The sequence below is a fragment of the Hemitrygon akajei genome, chromosome 5 (genome assembly GCF_048418815.1).
Source record: "Hemitrygon akajei chromosome 5, sHemAka1.3, whole genome shotgun sequence".
Lineage (NCBI taxonomy): Eukaryota > Metazoa > Chordata > Chondrichthyes > Myliobatiformes > Dasyatidae > Hemitrygon > Hemitrygon akajei.
In genome coordinates this window covers 21708867-21734903 of record NC_133128.1, presented here as the reverse complement: position 1 = coordinate 21734903, position 26037 = coordinate 21708867, and the positions used below count along the sequence as shown (strand labels likewise).

The 26037-nt window shown below is 40.0% G+C and overlaps 1 protein-coding gene across 3 annotated transcripts in view; it reads right to left on the bottom strand.

Annotated features, from left to right (window-relative positions):
* LOC140727540 (immunoglobulin superfamily member 5-like) overlaps window positions 1–16693 on the bottom strand; it is a 76925-nt gene extending 60232 nt beyond the window's left edge. For 2 of the 3 annotated variants that reach the window (XM_073044999.1, XM_073045001.1), the window contains exon 1: window positions 16299–16671. The gene's annotated coding sequence lies outside the window, so the exon portion shown is untranslated. Of the gene's footprint in view, window positions 1–16298 lie in introns of all 3 variants that reach the window. The other variant, XM_073045000.1, reaches the window with a different exon arrangement.
* Between the last annotated feature and the right edge of the window lie 9344 nt (window positions 16694–26037).

Genomic DNA, 26037 nt, shown 5'->3' with positions numbered 1-26037 from the left:
ATGTTCAGCAGGTCAGGGAGTATTTAGACAACAGATATAATGATTTCTCTTGAAAACTGTCAGTTAGGTCATCGGGTATAAAAGATGGGATGTCATGGTGCGGTTGTGCAAGATGTTGGTGAGACCACTCTTGGAGAATTGTGTTCAGTTTTTGTCACCATGCTGTAGGAAAGATGGAAAGCGTGCAGAAAAGATTTACATGGATGCTGCCAGGACAGAGATATACGGAGAGGTTGGACAGGGTTATACCTCGGAGTGTAGGAGACTGAGAGGTGATCATGAGAGGCAGTTAATTTAATTTGCTGGCCCGCAATGAGTGGCATAATCCTGCTGCCCTTCTTGAATAAAAGTATCTAATTTGGTGTCCTACAGGCATCTCGTTCCTCAACGTGGCCGTCAGGATTTAAATTACCCTAAATTCTAAGCCTCAAACTCTGAACTCGATGACTCGCACACTGAGGGTGTCACCTGCTCTCATGACTCCTACTCACACAGATATCCAATCCCAGGACCTATGGACCCGGAAGGATTTGCTGACCTAGTGGGCCACCAACCTCTCCCTCACTGGTCTTTGTGTAGTGTAAATGGGTATTTAAATACTTTGTCATATCATGAGGGGTATTTAATATCATTTAAATTATGAGGTGACTTTCAGAACATGAATTCTTCAACCGCTCTTCAGCAGTCTGAACGGGGCACGACTGCACAAGCGCGTGGAGGTCGGCCAGTGAGAACAGCAGGAAGAGTTAAAAAGAAGACAGCTTTACAGAGCGGGCTTCAGAGGACCGGGCATTCAAGTAGAAGGAGACAGAGTAGGAAGGCTTTGGCTCAACGGGGCTTCGGCGATAATGGGTCGAGGCAAGGTAGGGTATCTGCTTAGAAATCAGACAGAAAGTATGTGTGTGAGGCTGGTGTTCTGTGCTCAGTGTCAGATGTGGAAAGACCGGGAGACTCCCAGCCTCCCAGATGGCCACATCTAGACCAGGTGTGTCGAGCTGCAGCTCCTTAGGGACCGGGTTAGGGAACTGGAGATGCAGCTCGACAACCTTCGTCTGGTCAGGGAGAGTGAGGAGGTGATAGAGAGGAGCTATAGACAGGTGGTCACACCGGGGCCTGGGGAGAAGTGGGTAACAGTCAGGAGAGGGAAGGGCAAGAAGCAGGTACTAGAGAGCGCCCCTGTAGCTGTACCCCTTGACAATAAGTACTCCTGCTTGAGTAGTGTTGGGAGGAACAGCCTACCTGGGGGAAGCAACAGTGGTTGGGCCTCTGGCACAGAGTCTAGCCCTGTGACTCAGAAGAGTAGGGAAATGAAGAGGATGGCAGCAGTGATAGGGGACTCTATAGTTAGGGGGTCAGACAGGTGATTCTGTGGATGCAGGAAAGCAACACGGATGGTAGTTTACCTCCCAGGTGCGATGTTTCTGATCACATCCACGATATCTTGAATTGGGAAGGAGAACTACCAGAGGTCATGGTACATATTGGTACCAACAACGTAAGTAGGAAAAGGGAGGAGGTCCTGAAAACAGACTACAGGGAGTTAGGAAGGAAGTTGAGAAGCAGGACCTCAAAGGTAGTAATCTCGGGATTACTGCCTGTGCCACGTGACAGTGACAATAGGAATAGAATGAGGTGGAGGATAAATGCGTGGCTGAGGGATTGGAGCAGGGGGCAGGGATTCAGATTTCTGGATCACTGGGTTCTCTTTTGGGGCACTTGTGACCTGTACAAAAAGGACAGGTTGCACTTGAAACCCAGGGGACCCATATCCTGGCAGGGAGGTTTGCTAAGGCTATTGGGGAGAGTTTAAACCAAAATTGCTGGGGGGTGGGAACCAAACTGAAATGACAGAGGAAAGTGAGTTTGGCTCACAAAAAGAGAAAGCTTGGAGACACTGTGAAAGGGAGGATAGGCAGGTGATAGAGAAGGGACGCACTCGACCAATGGTTTGAGATGTGTCTTTTTTAATGCGAGAAGTATTATGAATAAAGTGAATGAGATTAGAGCGTGGATCAACATTTGGAGCTATCATGTTGTGGCCATTACAGAGACTTGGATGGTGCAAGGGCAGGAATGGCTACTTCAAGTGTCAGGCTTTAGATGTTTCGGAAAGAACAGGGAGGGAGGCAAAAGAGGTGGGGGCGTGGCGCTGTTGATCAGAGATAGTGTCAAAGCGGCAGAAAAGGAGGAAGTCATGGAGAGGTTGTCTACAGAGTCTCTGTGGGTGGAAGTTAGTAATAGGAAAGGGTCAATAACTCTACTGGGTGTTTTTTATAGACCACCCAATAGTAACAGAGACATTGAGGAGCAGGTAGGGAAACAGATTCTGGAACGGTGTAATAATAATAGGGTTGTTGTGGTGGGAGATTTTAATTTCCCAAATATCGATTGACATGTCCTTAGAGCGAGGAGTTTAGATGGGGTGGAGTTTGCTAGGTGTGTTCAGGAAATTTTCTTGACGCAATATGTAGATAAGCCTACAAGAGGAGAGGCTGTACTTGATTTGGTATTGGGAAATGAACCTGGTCAGGTGTCAGGTCTCTCAGTGGGAGAGCATTTTGGAAATAGTGATCACAGTTCTTTCACCTTTACCATAGCATTAGAGAAAGATAGGAACAGACAAGTTAGGAAAGTGTTTAATTGGAGTAAGGAGAAATATAAGGCTATCAGGCAGGAACTTGGAAGTATAAATTGGAAACAGATGGAAACGTACTGAAGAAATGTGGCAAATATTCAGGGGATATTTGCGTGGGGTTCTGTGTAGATACATTCCAATGAGACAAGGAAAGCATGGTAGACTACAGGAACTGTGGTGTACAAAGGCTGTTGTCAATCTAGTCAAAAAGAAAAGAGCTTATGAAAGTTTCAAAAAACTAGGTAATGATAGAGAACTAGAAGATTATAAGGCTCGCAGGAAGGAGTTTAGGAATGAAATTAGGAGAACCAGAAGGGGTCATGAGAAGGTCTTGGCGGACAGAATTAAGGAATTGAGGAATGTTAAAGGTGTAGTAACACTTATAGGGGTGTATTATAGACCACCTAATGGGGAGTGAGAATTGGAGGAGCAAATTTGCAAGGAGATAGCAGATATTTGTAGTAAGCACAGGGTTGTGATTGTGGGAGATTTTAATTTTCCACACATAAACTGGGAAGTCCACACTGTAAAAGGGATGGATGGTTTGGAGTTTGTAAAATGTGTGCAGAATAGTTTTTTGCAGCAATACATAGAGGTACTAACTAGAGAAGGGGCAGTGTTGGATCTTCTGTTAGGGAATGAAATAGGTCAGGTGACAGAGGTATGTGTTGGGGAGCACTTCGGGTCCAGTGATCACAATGCCATTAGTTTCAATATAATAATGGAGAAGGATAGGACTGGACCAAGGGTTGAGATTTTTGATTGGAGAAAGGCTAACTTTGAGGTGATGGGAAAGGATTTAGAAGTGGATTGGGACAATTTGTTTTATGGGATGGATGTAATAGAGAAATGGCGGTCATTTAAAGGTGAAATTTTGAGGGTACAGAATCTTTATGTTCCTGTTAGGTTGAAAGGAAAGGTTAAAAGTTTCAGAGAGCCATGGTTTTCAAGGGATATTGGAAACTTGGTTAGGAAAAAGAGAGCCGTCTACAATAAATCTAGGCAACATGGAGTAAATGAGATGCTCGAGGAATATAAAGAATGTGAGAAGAATCTTATGAAAGAAATTAGAAAAGCTAAAAGAAGATACGAGGTTGCTTTGGCAAGTAAGGTGAAGATAAATCCAAAGGGTTTCTACAGTTATATTAATAGCAAAAGGATAGTGAGGAATAAAATTGGTCCCTTAGAGAATCAGAATGGACAGCTATGTGTGGAGCCGAAAGAGATGGGGGAGATTTTGAACAATTTCTTTTCTTCGGTATTCACTAAGGAGAAGGATATTGAATTGTGTAAGGTAAGGGAAACAAGTAGGGAAGTTATGGAAACTATGATGATTAAAGAGGAGGAAGTACTGGCGCTTTTATGGAATATAAAAGTGGATAAATCTCCAGATCCTTACAAGATATTCCCTAGGACCTTGAGGGAGGTTAGCGTAGAAATAGCAGGGGCTCTGACAGAAATATTTCAAATGTCATTAGAAACGGGGATGGTGCTGGAGGATTGGCGTATTGCTCATGTGGTTCCATTGTTTAAAAAGGGTTCTAAGAGTAAACCTAGCAATTATAGGCCTGTCAGTTTGACGTCAGTGGTGGTTAAATTAATGGAAAGTATTTTTAGAGATGGTATATATAATTATCTGGATAGACAGGGTCTGATTAGGAACAATCAACATGGATTTGTGCGTGGAAGGTCATGTTTGACAAATCTTATTGAATTTTTTGAAGAGGTTACGAGGAAAGTTGATGGGGGTAAAGCAGTGGATGTTGTCTATATGGACTTCAGTAAGGCCTTTGACAAGGTTCTGCACGGAAGGTTAGTTAGGAAGGTTCAATCGTTAGGTAATATTGAAGTAGTAAAATGGATTCAACAGTGGCTGGATGGGAGATGCCAGAGAGTAGTGGTGGATAACTGTTTGTCAGGTTGGAGGCCGGTGACTAGTGGTGTGTCTCAGGGATCTGTACTGGGTCCAATGTTGTTTGTCATTGACATTAATGATCTAGATGACGGGGTGGTAAATTGGATTAGTAAGTATGCAGATGATACTAAGGTAGGTGGCATTGTGGATAATGAAGTAGGTTTTCAAAGTTTGCAGAGAGATTTAGGCCAGTTAGAAGAGTGGGCTGAAAGATGGCAGATGGAGTTTAATGCTGATAAGTGTGAGGTGCTACATTTTGGTAGGATTAATCCAAATAGGACATTCATGGTAAATGGTAGGGCATTGAAGAATGCAGTAGAATAGAGTGATCTAGGAATAATGGTGCATAATTCCCTGAAGGTGGAATCTCATGTGGATAGGGTGGTGAAGAAAGCTTTTGGTATGTCGGCCTTTATAAATCAGAGCATTGAGTAGAGGACAAACATGAGGAAATCTGCAGATGCTGGAAATTCAAGCAACACACACAAAATGCTGGTAGAACACAGCAGGCCAGGCAGCATCTATAGGGAGAAGCAATGTCGACGTATCGGGCCGAGACCCTTCATCCTGACCCGAAACGTCGACATTGCTTCTCCCTATAAATGCTGCCTGGCCTGCTGCGTTCTACCAGCATTTTGTGTGTGTTCATTGAGTATAGGAGTTGGGATGTAATGTTAAAATTGTACAAGGCATTGGTAAGGCCAAATTTGGAGTATTGTATACAGTTCTGGTCTCCAAATTATAGGAAGGATGTCAACAAAATAGAGAGAGTACAGAGAAGATTTACTAGAATGTTACCTGGGTTTCAGCACCTAAGTTACAGGGAAAGATTGAACAAGTTAGGTCTTTATTCTTTGGAGCGTAGAAGGTTGAGTGGGGACTTGATAGAGGTATTTAAAATTATGAGGGGGATAGATAGAGTTGACGTGGATAGGTTTTTTCCACTGAGAGTAGGGGAGATTCAAACAGGAGGACATGAGTTGAGAGTTAGGGGGCAAAAGTTTAAGGGTAACATGAGGGGGAATTTCTTTACTCAGAGAGTGGTAGCTGTGTGGAATGAGCTTCCAGTAGAAGTGGTAGAGGCAGGTTCGGTATTGTCATTTAAAGAAAATTGGATAGGTATATGGACAGGAAAGGAATGGAGGGTTATGGGCTGAGTGCGGGTCAGTGGGATTAGATGAGAGTTAGCGTTCAGCACGGACTAGAAGGGCCGAGATGGCCTGTTTCCGTGCTGTAATTGTTATATGGTTATATAGGAAAACCCCAAGGCATTCTACAAGTATGTGAAGAGCAAGCGGATAAGAGATGAGAGAATAGGACCAATCAAGTGTGACAGTGGAAAAGTGTGTATGGAACCAGAGGAGATGGCAGAGGTACTTAATGAATACTTTGCTTCAGGATTCACTAAGGAAAAGGATCTTGGTGATTGTAGGGATGACTTGCAATGGACTGAAAAGCTTGAGCATATAGATATTAAAGAAGATGTGCTGGAGCTTTCGGAAAGCATCAAATTGGATAAGTCACTGGGACTGAACGGGATGTACCCCAGGTTACTGTGGGAAGTGAGGAAGGAGATTGCTGAGCCTCTGGCATCAACAATGCATCAACAATGAAGACAGGAGAGGTTCCGGAGAATTGAAGGGTTGCAGATGTTATTCCCTTATTCAAGAAAGGGAGTAGAGATAGCCCAGGAAATTATAGGCCAGTGGGTCTTACTTCAGTGGTTGGTAAGTTGATGGAGAAGACCCTGAGAGGCAGGATTTATGAACATTTGGAGAGGTATAATATGATTAGGAATAGTCAGCATGGCTTTATCAAAGCCAGGTCGTGCCTTATGAGCCTGACTGAATTTTTTGAGGATGTGACTAAGTACATTGATGAAGGTAGAGCAGTGGATGTAATGTATATGGATTTCAGCAAGGCATTTGATAAGGTACCCCATGCAAGACTTACTGAGAAAGTAAGGAGGCATGGGATCCAAGGGGACATTGCTTTGTCGATCTAGAACTGGCTTGCCCACAGAAGGCAAAGAGTGGTTGTAGACAGGTCATATTCTGCTGCATGGAGGCTGGTGACCAGTGGTGTGCTTCAGGGATCTGTACTGTGACTCCCTACTCTTTGTGATTTTTATAAATGAACTGGAAGAGGAAGTGGAGGAATGGGTTAGTAAATTTGCTGATGACACAAAGGTTGGGGGTGCTGTGGATAGTGTGGAGGGCTGTCAGATGATAGGATGCAAAACTGGGCTGAATAGTGGCAGATAGAGTTCAACCCAGATAAGTGTGAGGTGGTTCATTTTGGTAGGTCAAATATGATGGCAGAATATAATATTAATGGCAAGACTCTTGGCAGTGTGGAGGACCAGGGGGATCTTGGGGTCCGAGTCCACAGGATGCTCAAAGCAGCTGCGCAGGTTGACTCTGTGGTTAAGAAGGCATACAGTCCATTGGCCTTCATCAGTCATGGGATTGAGCTTAAGAAGCCAAGAGGTAATGTTGCAGCTATATAGGATCCTGGTCAGACCCCACTTGGAGTACTGTGCTCAGTTCTGGTCGCCTCACTACAGGAAGGATGTGGAAAACATAGAAAGGGTGCAGAGGAGATTTACAAGGATGTTGCCTGGATTGGGGAGCATGCCTTATGCGAAGAGGTTGAGTGAACTCGGCCTTTTCTCCTTGGAGCAACAGAGAATGAGAGATGATCTGATAGAGGTGTATAAGATGATGAGAGGCATTGATCGTCTGGATAGTCAGAGGCTTTTCCCCAGGGCTGAAATGGCTAGCACAAGAAGGTACAGTTTTAAGGTGCTTGGAAGCGGGGGGGTGGGGGGGGCGTCACGTGATGACGTAGGGTTGAGACGTTGGGAATCCAGCTCCCTCATAAAAAGTAATGAAATAGGGTTTAAATGAAGAAGAGTTAATAAATATCTACTAGAAACTATTTACAAGCAACTCCGGATTATCTTTTGATATGGCTCCTAAATTGAAACAGAAGAAAGATATTACTTCGAAGACTGCGCATATCAGTGGGAAAAAAGGCCTAACCATTTCGGCGAAGCATCGGACTCAAGTTGGATCTCCTCCCGGCGAAGTGCATGGCACTTCTGATGATGCGGAAGTTGCAGCAATGTCGGCGGTCTCTAAGAAGAAACAGCAGGAACAACGCATGCGCGAAAGTATGTAAGAAAAGATATCAACAAAACTACAAATCCCAACTACGGCTGGAAGTGAAATTGGATCTGGATCAGAAGTAGAAACAGACTCTTTGGGAAATTTGGAGGAAGAAGAAGAGATTAAAGGAGACATAAAAGATATCCTGATATATATGACGAATGAATTAAAAACTATAAGAACAGATATAAAAAGGATGCAGAATACACTTGATAATGTGGTGGAAAAACAAAAGAAGATGGAGAAGAAAGTTAAAGAGGTGGAAGTAAAAGTGGAAGAAAACACTGAAAAAATAGACAAAATAGAAAACGATAATCTTCTCTGGACAGCAGAAAGAAAACGGATGTTTGAAAAAATGGATGCGCTTGAGAACTCTAGTAGACGAAATAATATTAAAATTGTTGGTCTTATGGAAGGTACAGAGGGAGAAAATCCAATAAAATTCTTTCAAGAATGGATTCCGAAAATTTTGGAAATGAAAGAAGGAAGTCAAGTAATTGAAATTGAAAGAGCACACAGAGCTTTAAGACCAAGATCTCAACAAGATCAAAATCCAAGATCAATTTTGATAAAATGCTTAAGGTACCAAGATAAAGAAATGATCTTGAAGGCAGCTACTCAGGGGACTAAAAAGAGAAATGGGCCATTGATAATAGAAGGGAAAAGAGTTTTTTTTTTATCCAGACATAAGTTACGATCTTCTGAAGAGGTGGAAAGAATTTAATCCAGTGAAAAAATCTTTATGGGAAAATGGCTATAAATTTTTATTGAGCTACCCAGCAAAATTGATAATTTTCCTGGAAAATGGAGAAAGAAGTTTTTTTGTTGACTACCAGAAAGCGGAGAAATTTGTACAAGAATTACCTGATGTTCATGAAGAGGACTAAAGAATTATAGAAATGAAATGGACTAATGATGAAGATTGAAACAAGGTTGGACTTGATGGACATTTATAAGGAAAAAATAATCGAGGAGAATTAATTGGGAGTAGAGACATTAATTATTTTCTTTTTTTTTCATTAATATTTTTTTTTCTTTTGCGGGGGAGCTGGAGGAGCTCCTGATTGATGGCTGCGAGTTTCACATGTACAATCATGGCAATTGCCATGAGCCGTAAAATGGGGGGGGGGGGTAATGTTGTGTTCTTTTTATTCGCAATATTAGTGGGAGGGTATTTTGGTTTTTTTCTTAAATATTAGTTATCTTTTTTATATTTTTCTTCTTTTTTGCCTGGATGGTTGGGGAGAGACTCATAGCAACATGGAGAATTTTAAAGAGTTCCCAAATTACTATGAATGATTAATTTGCTTAATTTATTAAGTTTTAATGTTAATGGAATTAATGGACCTGTGAAAAGAAAAAGAGTTTTAACATATATTAAGAAAATGAAAGGAGACATAGCTTTTTTACAAGAAACGCATTTAACAGAAACAGAACATAAGAATTTAAAGAGAGATTGGGTTGGAAATGTTATTGCAGCTTCATTTAATTCAAAATCGAGAGGAGTTGCAATTTTGGTTAATAAATCTTTACCAATTAAAATACAAAATGTAATAATTGATTCTGGGGGGAGATATGTAATTATAGATTGTCAAATTTTTTCAGCATTATGGACTTTTATGAACATTTATGCACCAAATGAAAATGATGCAAAATTCATACAAGAAGTTTTTTTTGAAATTGGCTGATGCACATGATAAAATATTAATAGGTGGAGATTTTAATTTTTGTTTGGATCCAGTTTTGGATAGGTCAACTAAAGTTGCTACAAAATCAAAAGTAACAAAATTAACTTTATCATTAATGAAAGATTTAAACCTGACTGATATATGGAGAAAAATTAATCCAAGAGAAAGAGATTATTCATTTTATTCAAGCAGACATAAAACTTACTCAAGGATTGATTTTTTTTACTATCAAAAAATATTCAAGATAGAGTGAAAAGTGTGGAATATAAAGCAAGAATACTGTCAGATCATTCTCCCTTGAAAATGACAATGATAATGATGGATAAGGAGGAATCGATTTATAGATGGAGATTTATTTCAATTCTATTAAAACGTCAAAATTTTTGTGATTTTATGAAAAAAACAAATTCAATTTTTTTGGATACAAATTTACATTCAGTAGAGGATAAAATTGTATGGGAAGCGATGAAAGCGTATTTAAGGGGTCAGATTATAAATTATACATTTAAAATTAAGAAGGAATACGCAGCAGAAATAAATCAGTTGGAAAAAGATATTATAAAGTTAGAAAAAGAATCTCAAAGATATATGACAGAAGAAAAACGAAGACAACTTGTTAATAAAAAATTACAATATAATACACTCCAGACATATCGTACAGAAAAAGTAATTATGAGAACTAAACAGAAATATTATGAATTAGGTGAAATATCACATAAAATTCTTGCTTGGCAGTTGAAAACAGAACAGGTTTCTAAAACAACAAATGCAATTAGAACAAGTGTAAATAAGGTTACTTATAAGCCTTTAGAAATTAATGAAACTTTTAAGAAATTTTACACTGAACTATATCAATCAGAATCAAAAACTAAGATTGCTGAGATAGATAAATTTTTATCACAAATAACCCTTCCAAAATTAAATTTGGAAGAACAGAAAGGATTAGATATGCCCTTTACATTAAAAGAGGTAGAAGAAGCTTTAGGATCACTTCAGAGTAACAAATCTCCAGGAGAAGATGGCTTTCCTCCTGAGTTTTATAAAAAAATTAAAGATTTATTAATTCCTCCTTTTATGGAATTAATATATCAAGTGGAAAGAATGTATAAACTCCCACAATCTTTTTTAACAGCGATCATAACTGTACTGCCAAAAAAAGATAGAGATCCTTTAAAACCAGCATCATATAGGCCTATTTCTTTGCTGAATACAGATTATAAAATAATAGCAAAAATTTTATCTAATAGAATATCTAAATATTTACCAAAATTAATACATATGGACCAAACAGGTTTTATTAAAAATAGACAATCAATGGATAATATAACCCGGTTAATTAGTATAATTCATTTGGCACAAAAAAGAGAGGAAATGAGTGTGGCAGTTGCTTTGGATGCAGAAAAAGCATTTGATAGATTGGAATGGGATTTTTTATTTAAGGTATTGGAAAAATATGAATTAGGAAAAATTTTTATACAATGGATTAAAATTTTAAATACTAATCCTCAAGCTAAAGTAGTTACAAATGGTCAGATTTCAACACCATTTTGTTTAACGAGGTCAACTAGACAAGGCTGCCCATTATCACCTGCTTTATTTGTATTGGCAATAGAACCATTAGCTGAATTAATTAGAACAGATTCAGATATTGGGGGCTTTAGAGTTAATCAAGAAGAATATAAGATTAACTTATTTGCTGATGATGTTTTGATTTACTTAACAAACCCATTGCAATCTTTGCAAAGATTATCTTTTAGATTGGAAGAATATGGGGAAGTATCGGGTTATAAAGTAAATTGGGATAAAAGTGAAATTTTACCCCTTACCAAAGGAAATTATAATCAATGTCGAATAGCAACTCAATTTCGATGGTCAATAAACGGGATAAAATATTTAGGTATTAGAGTTAATAATGATGTAAAAAATTTATATAAACAAAATTATTTGCCATTATTAAAAAATAAATAAAAGAGGATCTTGATAAATGGAGGATGTTACCAATAACATTAATAGGTAGAGTTAATGCTGTAAAAATGAATATATTTCCTAGATTGCAATATTTATTTCAAACTTTACCAATACAATTACCTCAGAAGTTTTTTCAAGAACTGAATAAATATGTAAGGAAATTTCTTTGGAAAGGAAAGATGTCAAGAATATCATTGGAAAAATTGACATGTAAATTTGATTTAGGAGGGTTACAACTTCCAAATTTTAAGAATTATTATAAAGCAAATCAACTTAGATTTATTGCGTCTTTTTTTGATGAAGAAAAACCGGCCTGGATTAGAATAGAACTAGATAAGATAGGAGAAAATATACCAGAAGATTTTATATATAAATGGGAATCCAAATGGATACAGGAAAAAAAAGAATCTCCTATATTAAGACATTTGATTGATTTATGGAATAAGGTAAATATGGACGATGAGATAAAGAAATCTTTATTAGCAAAAAGGACTTTAATTCAAAATAGGCTTATTCCTTTTACAATGGATAATAAACTTTTACATAATTGGTTTCAAAAGGGGATTAAATATATAGGTGACTGTTTTGAAGGAGGTATATTGATGTCGTATGATCAATTAAAAAATAAATATCAAATATCAAATAACACTCTTTTCTGTTATTTTCAATTAAAAGCCTATTTACGAGAAAAGCTGGGACAAACAATGTTGATGCCAAAACCTAGTGAAATAGAAATATTAATTCAGAAAGGAAAAATTAAAAAATTTACATCTTGTATGTATAATTTGATTCAAAAGCAGACAATTAAATTAGGAATTCATAAATCAAGACAAAAATGGGAATCTGATCTGAATGTTAAAATTGATGGAAAAAATTGGTCAAGATTATGTTCTTATCGTATGAGAAATACAATAAATGTTCGACTTAGATTAATACAATATAATTTTTTACATCAATTATATATAACACCACAGAAAATAAATAGATTAAATTCAAATATGTCTGACCAATGTTTTCGATGTAAACAAGAAATTGGTACTTTTTTACATTCTACTTGGTCTTGTTTTAAAATTCAACCATTTTGGATTAATTTAAGACTTTTACTGGAACAAATTATTGCAGTACAACTGCCACATAGTCCATTATTATTTTTATTAGGAGACATTGAAGGGACAATAACGAAATTTAAATTGAATAAGTATCAGAAAAAATTTATAAAAATTGCATTGGCAGTAACCAAAAAAGTTATCGCAGTTACTTGGAAATCTGATTTAAATTTAACTATGGATCGTTGGAATAATGAAATACATAGTTGTATTCCACTTGAAAAAATTACGTATAATCTAAGAAATGAATATGATATATTTTTGAAAATTTGGTCCCCATACTTACAAAAGATAGGATTAGATACATAGGTCCTTTGAAGATGAAATTATAGTAATTGGGGAAAGTGAAAATAAGGAGATGGTGGTGGACTTTAGGAGATCTAGGCCTCATATGGAGCCAGTGATCATTAATGGAGAATGTGTGGAGCAGGTTAAGACCTACAAGTATCTGGGAGTACAGTTAGACGAGAAGCTAGACTGGACTGCCAACACAGATGCCTTGTGCAGGAAGGCACAGAGTCGACTGTACTTCCTAAGAAGGTTGGCGTCATTCAATGTCTGTAGTGAGATGCTGAAGATGTTCTATAGGTCAGTTGTGGAGAGCGCCCTCTTCTTTGTGGTGGCGTGTTGGGGAGGAAGCATTAAGAAGAGGGACGCCTCACGTCTTAATAAGCTGGTAAGGAAGGCGGGCTCTGTCGTGGGCAAAGTACTGGAGGGTTTAACATCGGTAGCTGAGCGAAGGGCGCTGAGTAGGCTACGGTCAATTATGGATAACTCTGAACATCCTCTACATAGCACCATCCAGAGACAGAGAAGCAGTTTCAGTGACAGGTTACTATCGATGCAATGCTCCTCAGACAGGATGAAGAGGTCAATACTCCCCAATGCCATTAGGCTTTACAATTCTACCGCCAGGACTTAAGAACTTTTTAAAAGCTATTATTAATGCTTTTTGAGATAGTGATTTAGATGCATATCATATTTTTTACTGAGTTAAGTATTGTATGTAATTAGTTTTGCTACAACAAGTGTATGGGACATTGGAAAAAAAGTTGAATTTCCCCATGGGGATGAATAAAGTATCTATCTATCTATCTATCTATCTAAATATCAAAATTATTTTGAACTCCATGGAGCATGTGGGGATCCTCCGATATCCAGGCAATCTTTCTTCTCTTTCTTTTTTTTCATTCTTTAGATAAGGGTTAAGGGGGGGAGGGTTAATATCATTTTTCTTACTATTTTATTACCACATTTATTCTTTGTAATCTCTAAAATTTAATAAATAAATATTTAATTTTTTTTAAAAGGTGCTTGGAAGCAGGTACTGAGGAGATGTCAGGTGTAAGTTTTTTACTCAGAGAGTGGTGAGTGCATGGAATGGGCTGCCGGTGGTGGTGGTGGAGGCAGATACGATAGGGTCTTTTAAGAGACTCCTGAATAGGTACACAAATCTTAGAAAAATAGAGGGCTATGGGTAAGCATAGGTAATTTCTAAGGTGCGGTGAACTACATATACCTGTCTGGACATGCCCCCCTGCTGACTGCTCCTGTGTCTCCTCCCACAGACCCCAGTATAAAGGCAATTGAGGCCTGAGCCCTGCCCTCAGTCTCCAGGATGTAGTTTGGTGGTCAATTGCTGCTTGTTCTTTCTTCCAGTCGATAAAAGCCAATATCTCACCTCACGTCTCGGAGAGTTATTGATGGTGCATCATAAGGTAAGGACATGTTCAGCACTACTTTGTGGGCCGATGGGCCTGTATTGTACTGTAGGTTTTCTATGTTTCTAATTCCTTCCCTCTGACAAAAATTCGAGGCCAAATGTAAGTGGTGACTTCATTTCCTCAAGCGGTGTCTCACTGAACTCCCTCCCTCACTACAGACACATCAGACTACAGACCAGAGACTGGATCGAATTGTTCACCATGGTCAAGTTCACCACGGTCCTTAACTTTCAGGCTCTTTCCAAGGTGCAGCATGAGCGATGATTCCCATTTTCCAATCCTCAGTCTCATCTGGAAGAGAGAAAACAGACACTCTCTACATGCAGCACCGCTGAAGACTTTAGCATTTAATTTGGCCCCTTCTTCCTGGAACCTGTAGCTGCCTACCTCTGGGCAACATAGCTAGCCCACAGATTTGAATAAAAATACCAACAGATACTCGCATTTCTATAATATGGTTAGCATAGCAAAATAAAGACTGAATTAATATGCCTCCTTCAATGAAACTCCAAGACTTGGACTTCCAAACCCCTTCAAACAGTTTGGAAGGGGTGGTGAACTTGACAGTGGTGAACAATTCGATCCAGTCTCTGGTCTGTAGTCTGATGTGTCTGTAGTGAGGGAGGGAGTTCAGTGAGATACCACCTGAGGAAATAAAGTCACCAGTTATGTTCAGCCTGGAATCCTTGTCAAAGAGAAATTCATCCTCCATAAGTCCCTCAGAATTTAAATAAAATTTACGACAGGTCTCACCAATGTAAAAGAGGTCACATCAGTAGCTCCAGACACAATAGATGATCCCGGGAGATTCACTGGTGAAGTGTAGTCTCACCTGGAAGGACGGTTTGGGGCTCTGAAGGGAGGCAAGGGAGGAGGTGAACGGGCAGCTGTAGCATTTAGGCTGCTTTCAGGAGGAAGTGCCAGGAGGGATGAATGGACAAGGAGATCATGGAGGGAGCATTCCCTGTGGAAAGTAGAAGCAGGGGAGGTAAAGGTACGTTTAGTGCTAGGATCCCTTTGGAGATGGTGGAAGATACGGAAGATGATGTATGGAGGTGGAGGACTCAAGGACAAGGCAACAGGAAGATGGGGTGAACATTTGGATGTTCAGGAAATGGAGGAGATGCAGGTGAGCTGGCATCAATACAAGATGGAGGGAAGCGCCGTTCTTTGAAGAAGGAGGACATCTCTGATGTCCTGGAAAGGAAGGCCACATCCTGGGAACAGATGTGGCAGAGGCAAAGGAACTGAGAAAAGGGAGTAGCATTTTTACAAGAGACAGGGTGGGAAGAGGTATAGTCAAGATAACTGTGGGAATCAGCAGGTTTATAAAAGACGTTGGTTGACAGTTTGTCTCCAGGGGTGAAGACAGAGATCAAGAAAGGGGAGGGAGGTGTCAGAAATGGACCAAGTGAATTTAAGGGCAGGATGGAAGTTGGGGGCAAAGCTGATGAAATTGATGAGCCCAACATGGATGCATGAAGCAGCACCAATGCAGACCTCAATGTAGCACAGGAAGAGTTGGGGAGCAATACTGGGGACTGTTCCATCTATATTGTACAACATATATAGATCCATCCATATTTACAATATACACTGTATATTATATGCATATATATTGTTTGATTAAGCATTCTTGTTTGACACATTCACCCCTCATTTTTCAATCTGGCTAACAAGCAGTTAACTGTTCATTTGAAAGAAGTGGCAAACCCCAGTGGAAAGGGTCAAAGCTCTGCCTTATTTAATTGTTTATTATTATACATTTGATGGACTCACTGGGCCAAAGGGCCCTATTTCTGTGCTATAGTGCTCTACAACTCTATTTAAATTGCTTTTGGTTTTATGCTTGTTACTATTTGCAGATTTTTTGAATATTAAATTATAAACCAGAGGTGAATAAGTGAAGCCATCATAGTGTTAGGGCCTGCTGTAAAGTAGCAGATCCTTTCGGCACAGATCAGAAGTTAATCAGGCAAATTTCATCCAAGGCCCAAGAGCTATCTGGCTCAATATTCCACCCATTTTTTTTTTAAAAGAGTTAACTATATTCCAAACAAAGGCGAATTCATGAGAGAAGTGTACTTCTGACCTGTTCAACAGTCTTGCTAAGCTTGAAAATGTTCTTTTCCTCAATTTGCAACGAAGTGTGGGCAGGAAATTCCACCAACTCATTCGAGAGTTTTCCAGTGCACTTCCGACTTTGCAGTGAGGAATGATCAACCATGCACCTTGAGTGGAAGCCCTGTGTTTTCCAAAAAAAACCTTTGCAAGTAAAAGCAACAGCAGCTTTCAGCTACCCGACTAGGAAGCCTGCAGAATAAACAAAGGTAATTTCACCTAAAAACAAATATCATACAGAAGGAATCAAACAAGACTCCATACCAGGAAAGCATTAGGTTAGCAGGCTTCTCAGATGACATATAAAAACTGAACCTTATTATGGTTTGACATAAGGCAAGGACTATTTGTACGGCCAAGTTAAAGGGCAAAGTCTGCAGAAACCCAATCGTGGGTTAATGTTTAATATCCACTCACACACGTCATTACTGACTGTCAACACAATCCCTCCCAATGCTGTAAAATGAGATAAATGCAATGATGTCATTAATTTTAACCAGAAATCCACAAAGGAAAACCAAGGATTGGGGGATTTTCAAATGTGCTGTTGCCAAGGATACAGATTATGAAATACATTTCAGTTACCACCAATAACCTTCACAATTTCCTACCAGTATCACAATGACTACGTTCGAACATGACTGTTGGTCATAAGATAAATCGAAACACCCTGAGAAGTTGTAAAATCCTCAACTTTGCTCCTTAACACAAGAAAAGTTTCGGGTGAGATGGAAGAAAGTTAATATAGGTCTGAAGGTTGGTTTCGGGTGGGGTGGGGTGGTAGTTATCTGGAATGAGCTGCCAGAGAAGATGGAAGAGACAGATAGAGTTAGAACATTTAATAAGCTCTTAGGAGAGGCGTAGAGGGATCAGGCCTTAATGTGAAGAAGTGGGATTAGCGTGGATTGGGAACAGACAGGTCCTTGGGAGAGGTATCAAGGGATATGGCCCTAATGTGAGAAAGTGGAATTAGTGTGAGGACAATCAGCATGGATAAAGTGGAACAAAAAGGTCCATCTCTATGCTGTAGGATTCTGTGCAAATATTGGAAAATATTTTGGTCTAGCTGTGAAGTGCTTATTTGTTGGCCCTGGTGTGGTCAGTCATCTACATTGCAGCAATATTGATAATGAGCTGCTTCCCCGTTTACAGAGACAGGGTGAATTTCAGGTCCTAGAAGCTCAATGCTATTTTGTACAAGTCTATGGCTCATTTTTCTCACCTGAAAAATGGGGATTGAGTGAGGGAAAGGCCCATTGCTGCCTCATTGACACAGATGCCAAACCCCCTGATTGCCTTATTTGCACTTAATCCAGACACCGTTCCATTCCATTACCACACAGGACAAAAGCTATACCCAACTCCATTAACACTCACCCCAAGCACTGGTTTCATCCCCTATTAGAACTCAGTTCAAGCTCCAAAGCCATCCCATTAGCACGTCGGTCACATGCTATGCTCATGATATTGCAAAACAGGCCAAGCACTCTGGCCACGAACCCACAAAACCATAAAATACAGGAGCAGAATTGGGCCATTTTGCCCATAGAGTCTGCTCCGCCATTTCATCATGGCTGATCCATTTTCCCTCTCAACCCCAATCTTCTGTGTTCTCCCTGTATCCCAGACCAGTCAAGAACCTCTCAACCTCTGCTTTAAATATCCCCAATCACAGGCCTCCACAGCAGCCAGTGACAACAAATCTCACAGATTCATCATTCTCTGGCTAAATAAATTCCTCCTCATCTTCATTCTAAACTGACCCTTCGCTATTCTGAGGTTGCATCCTTGGGTCTTAGACAGCCCCACCACAGGAAACGTCCTCTCCATATCCACTCTATCAAGGCCTTTCAATATTCGATAGGTTTCAATGAGGTCACCCCTCATTCTTCTGAATTCTAGTGAGTAGAGGGCCAGAGTCATCAAACGCTCCTCATATGGCCAGCCTTACAATGCTGGAATCATTTTTGTAAGCCTCCTTTAAACATTCTCCAAGATCAGCATGTCCTTTCGTAGATAAGGGGCCCAAAACTGCTCACAATATTCCATAAGGCCTCACCAGTGCTTTATAAAGCCTCAACATTACATCCTTGCTTTTTATATTCTAGTCCTCTTGAAATGAATGCTAACATTGCATTTGTTTTCCTCACCACAGATTCAACCTGCAAATTAACCTTTAGGGAATCCTGCACAAGTCCCTTTGCACCTCAGATTTTTTAACTTACTCTCCATTTAGTAACCCCATTCTTTCTCTTGAACTCTCCCTGTAATACAAAATTCTGCATTCTGTTATTACTTTGCCTGCAAACTGCTCAATGTACTTATGATTTGAGATTATCTGTATGGATGGTTTGCAAAACTTTCACTGTATCTAAGTACATGGGACAGTGACAAACCAATTCCAATTCTAACTTCACCCAAGTTGGCCCCTGCAGATTCCCCATTAGGGCACAAGGACCTGTGGATAGAATTTTCAGGCATTTATAGACAATAGACAGTAGGTGCAGGAGTAGGCCATTCAGCCCTTCTAGCCAGCACTGCCATTCACTGTGATCATGGCTGATCATACACAATCAGTACCCCGTTCCTGCCCTCTCCCCATATCCCTTGACCCCGCTATCTATAAGAGCTCTATCTAACTCTCTCTTGAATGCATCCAGAGACTTGGCCTCCACTGCCTTCTGGGGCAGAGCATTCCACATATCCACCACTCTCTGGGTAAAAAAGTTTTTCTGCATCTCTGTTCTAAATGGCCTACCCCTTATTCTTAAACTGTGGCCTCTAGTTCTGGACTCATCCATCAGCAGGAACATGCTTCCTGCCTCCAGTGTGTCCAATCCCTTAATAATCTTATATGTTTCAATCAGATCCCCTCTCATCCTTCTAAATTCCAGTGTATACAAGCCCAGTCGCTCCAATCTTTCAACATATGACAGTCCCACCATTCCGGGAATTAACCTTGTGAACCTACGCTGCACTCCCTCAATAGCAAGAATGTCCTTCTTCAAATTTGGAGACCAAAACTGCACACAATACTCCAGGTGGGGTCTCACCAGGGCCCGGTACAGCTGCAGAAGGACCTCTTTACTCCTATACTCAATTCCTCTTGTTATAAAGGCCAGCATGCCATTAGCTTTCTTCACTGCCTGCTGTACCTGCATGCTTGCTTTCATTGACTGATGTACAAGAACACCTAGATCTCGTTGTACTTCCTCTTTTCCTAACTTGACTCCATTTAGATAGTAATCTGCCTTCCTGTTCTTGCCACCAAAGTGGATAACCTCACATTTATCCACATTAAACTGCATCTGTCATACATTTGCCCACTCACCCAACCTGTCTAAGTCACCTTACATTCTTACAACATCCTCCTGACATTTCACACTGCCACCCAGCTTTGTGTCATCAGCATATTTGCTAATGTTACTTTTAATCCCTTCATCTAAATCATTAATGTATATTGTAAACAGCTGCAGTCCCAGCACCGAACCTTGCGGTACCCCACTGGTCACAGCCTGCCATTCCGAAAGGGACCCGTTAATCACAACTCTTTGTTTCCTGTCAGCCAGCCAATTTTCAATCCATGTCAGTACCCTGCCCCCAATACCATGTGCCCTAATTTTGCCCACTAATCTCCTATGTGGGACTTTATCAAAAGCTTTCTGGAAGTCCAGGTACACTACATCCACTGGCTCTCCCTTGTCCATTTTCATTGTTACATCCTCAAAAAACTCCAGAAGATTAGTCAAGCATGATTTTCCCTTCATAAATCCATGCTGACTCGGACTGATCCTTCTACTGCTATCCAAATGTGTCATAATTTCCTCTTTTATAATTAACTCCAGCATCTTTCCCACCACTGACGTCAGGCTAACCGGTCTATAATTCCCTGTTTTCTCTCTCCCTCCTTTCTTGAAAAGTGGGACAATATTAGCCACCCTCCAATCAGCAGGAACTGTTCCTGAATCTATAGAACATTGGAAAATGATTACCAATGCGTCCACGATTTCTAGAGCCACCTCCTTAAGTACCCTGGGATGCAGACCATCAGGTCCCGGGGACTTATCAGCTTTCAGACTCAACAGTCTATCCAACACCATTTCTTGCCTAATATAAATTTCCTTCAGTTCATCCTTTACCCTAGTTCCTTTGGCCACTATTACATCTGGGAGACTGTTTGTGTCTTCCCTAGTGAAGACAGATCCAAAGTACCTGTTCAACTCATCTGCCATTTCCTTGTTCCCCATAATAAATTCACCCATTTCTGTCTTCAATGGCCCAATTTTGGTCTTAACTATTTTTTTGCTATTCACATACCTAAAGAAGCTTTTACTATCCTCCTTTATATTCTTGGCTAGTTTACCTTCGCACCTTATTTTTTCTTGGCGTATTGCCTTTTTTGTTATCTTCTGTTGCTCTTTAAAAGCTTCCCAGTCCTCCGGCTTCCTGTTCATCTTTGCTATGTTATACTTCTTCTCTTTTATTTTTATACTGCCCTTTATTTCCCTCGTCAGCCACGGCTTCCCCTTACTCCCCTTAGGATCTTTCTTCCTCTTTGGAATGAACCGATCCTGCACCTTCTGCATTATTCCGAGAAATACCTGCCATTTTTGTTCCACTGTCTTCCCTGCTAGGGTATTGTTCCATTGAACTTTGGCCAGCAACTCCCTCATAGCTCCATAGTTCCCTTTGTTCAACTCTAATTTCTGTAAATGGCAAGGTAATTGTCCAACTCTAGAATCTGACACTGAATCTCTGGAATTCTCCGCCTCAGAGGAAGGTGGAGACGAGTTCAGATTATTTAAGCAGGAGAAAGATGAATATTAGAAAGCTCGAGGAACTTAAGAGTAAAAGAGAACCAGTGAAGAAGAGGAGTTGAAGCCATCATTTATTAATAATTAATGCCATGATAATAATTAATGGCAGGCAGTCTAGAGAGGTAGACTCCTGCAACTACTGTTTTGTTTTCTTTCTGCAAATGATAGCAATCAGATTAAATATTCAGCTGGGGTCAGACTCTGGCTACAGGATTCCAGCTGGAGACCAATGGGAGGAGTGTGCACCTTGCCCATTATAATCCCTCTGGAAGTGAAACTGGAATTAGTTTATTATTGTACGTGCACTGAGCTTGTTTTGTATGCCATTCATACAGATCAATTCATTACACAGTGCACTGCGCTAGACCAATAACAATGTAGACTAAATTATAATCTACAAGAAAGTGCAGTGTGGCTAAACAGTAAAGTCCAAGATCAGACCTCATATCCAGTGGTCTAAAGGAAGTTAATTGAAGGCAGTTCAAACTAACCTGCAAGCCTTCAATTCTTTTCTTTCTTTGCCATGCCGATGATGTTATAAGTACCACACTCTGAGCATCTGCCCCCCCCCCCCGTCCCGTTCTGTCAGTAGAAGGAAAGATTTGATTTTAGAGCACTTTTCTTGATCTTCATGGACAGTTAAACCCGTTGGGGCTCTTGAAGTGCTGACACTTTTATCATGTAGGGGAAAAGGTATCCAATTTGCACACAAGTAGCTCCTTCAAATTATAATCAGGAAAAGATTATCCAATGAGCGATCAAAGTTACCCGGGCCAAAGAGGATAGTGTCCCTGTCATTTTGCTACTCTTACAGAATGTACCCCCAGCTGGAACAGAAGCTTTCTGAGCAATGTACTAGAAAAAGGCTGCTTTGAATTGATGGACATTACATTGTAGAAAATGGTTCCAGAAGGAAGGGCTGAAGCTATGTTACTGAGTTGTGGAAATTCTTTGACGAAATAAGAGAACGGAGACTAGAAAATAGTGGCGATGAAGAAGGCAAACTGAAATCCCACCAACGAGATGAATAGACCTCTTGAAAATGAGTGTGAAGGGGCAACACACACAAAATGCTGGAGGGACTCAGCATATCAGGCAGCATCTATGGAGGGGTTTCAATCTGAGAATGAGGGGGAGAAATCAGTATGACGGAGCTTTGAGATGATGATACTGCTGACAGTCCTTTCAAACCTCCTTGTCAGTGGGGATTGCTTACATTTATAGGTTCTTTCTTTATGAACAAGATCGATGTGGGTGACACCATCCCTGGTCTTCACCACAATTCCATTGCTTGCCACAAATACCACAATACCACAAAAAATCTCAGATCACAGTGAAAGTTGATCTGGTGTACGACAACACTGCTGAAGGTGCTGACAACTCAACACGAGAAACACAACTAAATACTTTATTGATAACCAACAAAAGAAAATCTGCAGATGCTGGAAATCCAAGCAAAACACACAAAATGCTGGAGGAACTCAGCAGGCCAGGTAGCATCAGCATAATAACACTTTTTCTGTTAAAAAAAATCATGGTCTGTGTTGTTGGCCTTTGGATATAGCTTTAACTCTAGGTTAGGGGTATGGAAGTACTACTCCTGGTGTGTTTTAATTTTTGGGAGGGCTGTTTGTGTTTCTCAAGGGGTTGTTAAAGCACATCTATTTGTTCGAGTTACAGTTTGTGTTATGCCGCGACCATACAGCATATTTTTTTTTTGTTAAGCAGCAAATATGACATCTAATTCGCAAACACACAAAATTGGTGAGGCTAAACTTGTCAGCTGGAATGTACGGGGGATGAACAGTCCACTGAAGAGAGGGATGGTGTATGCACATCTTCGTACACTCAAAGCTGATAGTTGTTTTCTCCAAGAAACGCACATTAAGAAAACAGCGGCAAAAGTGCTTTGTCCCTCCTGGGCATCTCAGGTCTACCAGTCGAATTTTAGTACTAAAACTAGAGGTGTTGCAATCCTAATTAAAAAAACCACACCGTTTGTTCACACACAATCTATCGCTGACCAGGGGGCAGATATGTAATAGTAAGTGGAATATTATATTCTTTTCCATAGACACTAGTAAATGTGTATGGGCCCAACTTTGATGATCCAATTTTTTTTTCCAGAACCTCTTTAAGGCCATGCCTAATTCAGATTCAGATTCAGTTTATTGTCATTTAGAAACCACAAAAGCAATGAAGTTAAAAAATGAGACAACGTTCCTCCAGAATGATATCACAAAAGCACATGACAAAACAGGCTACACCAGAAAATCCACATAACATTTGGCAATCCCCAAATCCAGAGTCCGGAGAGGCTGCTGCGTATTAATATCGCGCTACCATCTTAGCGCGTTGCCCAGAAATGAACTCCAAATCCACCAGACAAACAAGACCAAAAACTAAAGCTACAAGACCTGTACAAAACTACATAGTTACAACATATAGTTACAACAGTGCAGACAATAGCATAATTGATTAAAAGATCAGACCATGGGCACAGTAAAAATAGTCCAAAGATGTTAAAAGACTATAAGTTCGAAAGAAACCACCACACAGTTTCCACAAGTCCCCAGGGTCCCGACAGACTTGCCATCCCACACAGGTGGCAGAAGGGAATTATTAGCCCATCAGTTAAGATAGATGTAGGCCTCCAGGGCCATACTTCGTATAAAGGTGAAAGATGGCTTTTTATTGACAGACCCGGAAAAAATTAATAAGTGTTTTGTGGAGTTCTATGCTAATGTTTACCAATCACAAGGAAGTCCAGACATTGAAGCTATGGAAGCATTTTTTGATCATCTGAATCTGCCCATGCTGTCAACAGATTCAGTGAATGCACTTGATGCTGATATAAGCCTAGATGAGATCAAGAAGGTCATCTCTTCCCTCCCCAATAATAAGGCAGCAGGTCCGGATGGTTTTAGCATGGAATTCTTCAAAGTATTTGGTCCAAAGTTGTCACCTCTGCTCTTATGAATGTTGAACTACTCCAGGACAGCTTCCAGATTGCCACCTACTTCATGTAAAGCCAATGTTTCCCTGATTCCAAAATTAGGCCATGATCCTGAGGTGGTTTCATCATATCGCCCCATTTCTCTGCTGCCCACTGAAACCAAAATTCTTGGGAAAGTCCTGGCCAATAGGCTAAAAGAATGCATTTGTTCTATTATTCATCCAGATCAAACTGGCTTTATGTCAGGTAGACATATGCATTTTAATTTGCGTCGTCTTTTCAATATTTTATATACAAAACATGCAGAAGAGGTTGTAGTCATTTCATTAGATGCACAACGTGCGTTTGACCAAGTGGAATGGCCATATATGATGTTTGCACTTTAGAAATTCGGATTTGGACCATCTTTCATTAAATGGATTGAGATAATTTATTCACACCCATCTGCTTCTATTATCACTAATCAGAATATTTCCTCCCCTTTTGCAATTCATCGCGGGACTCGTCAGGGCTGCCCCCTTTCTCCGTTTTTGTTTGCAGTTAACATTGAGCCACTGTCTGTTAGCATCAGACAGGACCCTTTGATATCTCCCATTGATAAGCATGGACATAAACATCACCTTTCATTATACGCTGATGATGTCCTTTTATATATCTCCAGCCCACAAACATCAATACCTGCCCTTCTGACTCTAATTAATAATTTTGGTAGTTTCTCAGGTTTCTCTATTAATTGGGATAAGAGTGAACTACTGCCAGTCACTGCAGTGGTTAATACAGAGTATTTACAGTCTATTCCCTTTAAAATAACTTATGATAATTTTTCCTATCTTGGTGTGTCTATTACAAAAAAACCCAGATGACCTTTTGCAAGTGAATTGGCGAAACAAAGTTGAGCAGGTTAAATGCAATATTGGCTTTTGGAAAACCCTTCCAATTTCTTTGGTGGGGAGGGTTAACGCAATCAAGATGATTGTACTGCCATGATTTCATCTTTTCTAGTCAATTCCATGTTTTATTCCTCTGTCATATTTTAAGCAATTGGGTTCAATTATTATACCTTTCATTTGGAATTATAAAGCCATTAGAATTACTAAAAAACACTAGTCAAAGCCCAAGGAAGCAGGAGGTTTTGCCCTACCGGACATTAAAATGTATTACTGGGCTGCCCACCTATCCATTCTTGCATGGTGGATAAAAGGCCCACCCTCTACCTCAGACTCCTGCCCAGCATGGTTACTCATAGAGCGAGTGCTTTGTAAGAAGACTTCCTTACCAGCTCTCCTTTATAGCCCCACTGCAGTTAATAAGTCACATTTTAACAACAGCTTTGTGGTTGGCAGCACTATCAGAGTTTGGAAGCAGATTCAACTACGCATTAAGGCCCCAAAAACTTATATTGACACTCCGATTTGTGACAATCATACCTTTTTTCCTGGCCTGAATGATACTGTTTTCTCGTCCTGGAAACAGCGTGGCATCTGTAGTGTAGGTGACCTCTATATTAATGGAAACATTGCCTCATGTGTGCAGTTACAAGCAGTTTACAATGTCTCTGCATCTAGTTTTTTTAGATATTTACAAATTCAAGATTATGTTAGGAAATATATACCTAATTTCGAAGTTTTAGACAAACATGAGTCCCTGGAGGCAATAAATAAATTTGATCCGGTTACTCGTAGTGCCGTATCCTATTTTTATCAGATCCTACATAATGGAGCTCGGGTGAATACTGTAAGTCTTAAACAGGCAAGGGTGGATGAATTGGGTATAGAACTGACAGAGGAGGTCTGGGATGAGTGTTTAAAGAGCATACATGATTGCTCGGTCAACATCAAACACAGACTTATACAGTTTAAAACAATACATTATTCCAAAGAAAAGTTGCACAGCTTCTACCCTGATGTTTCACCAGTTTGTAATAGATGTAAATCTGA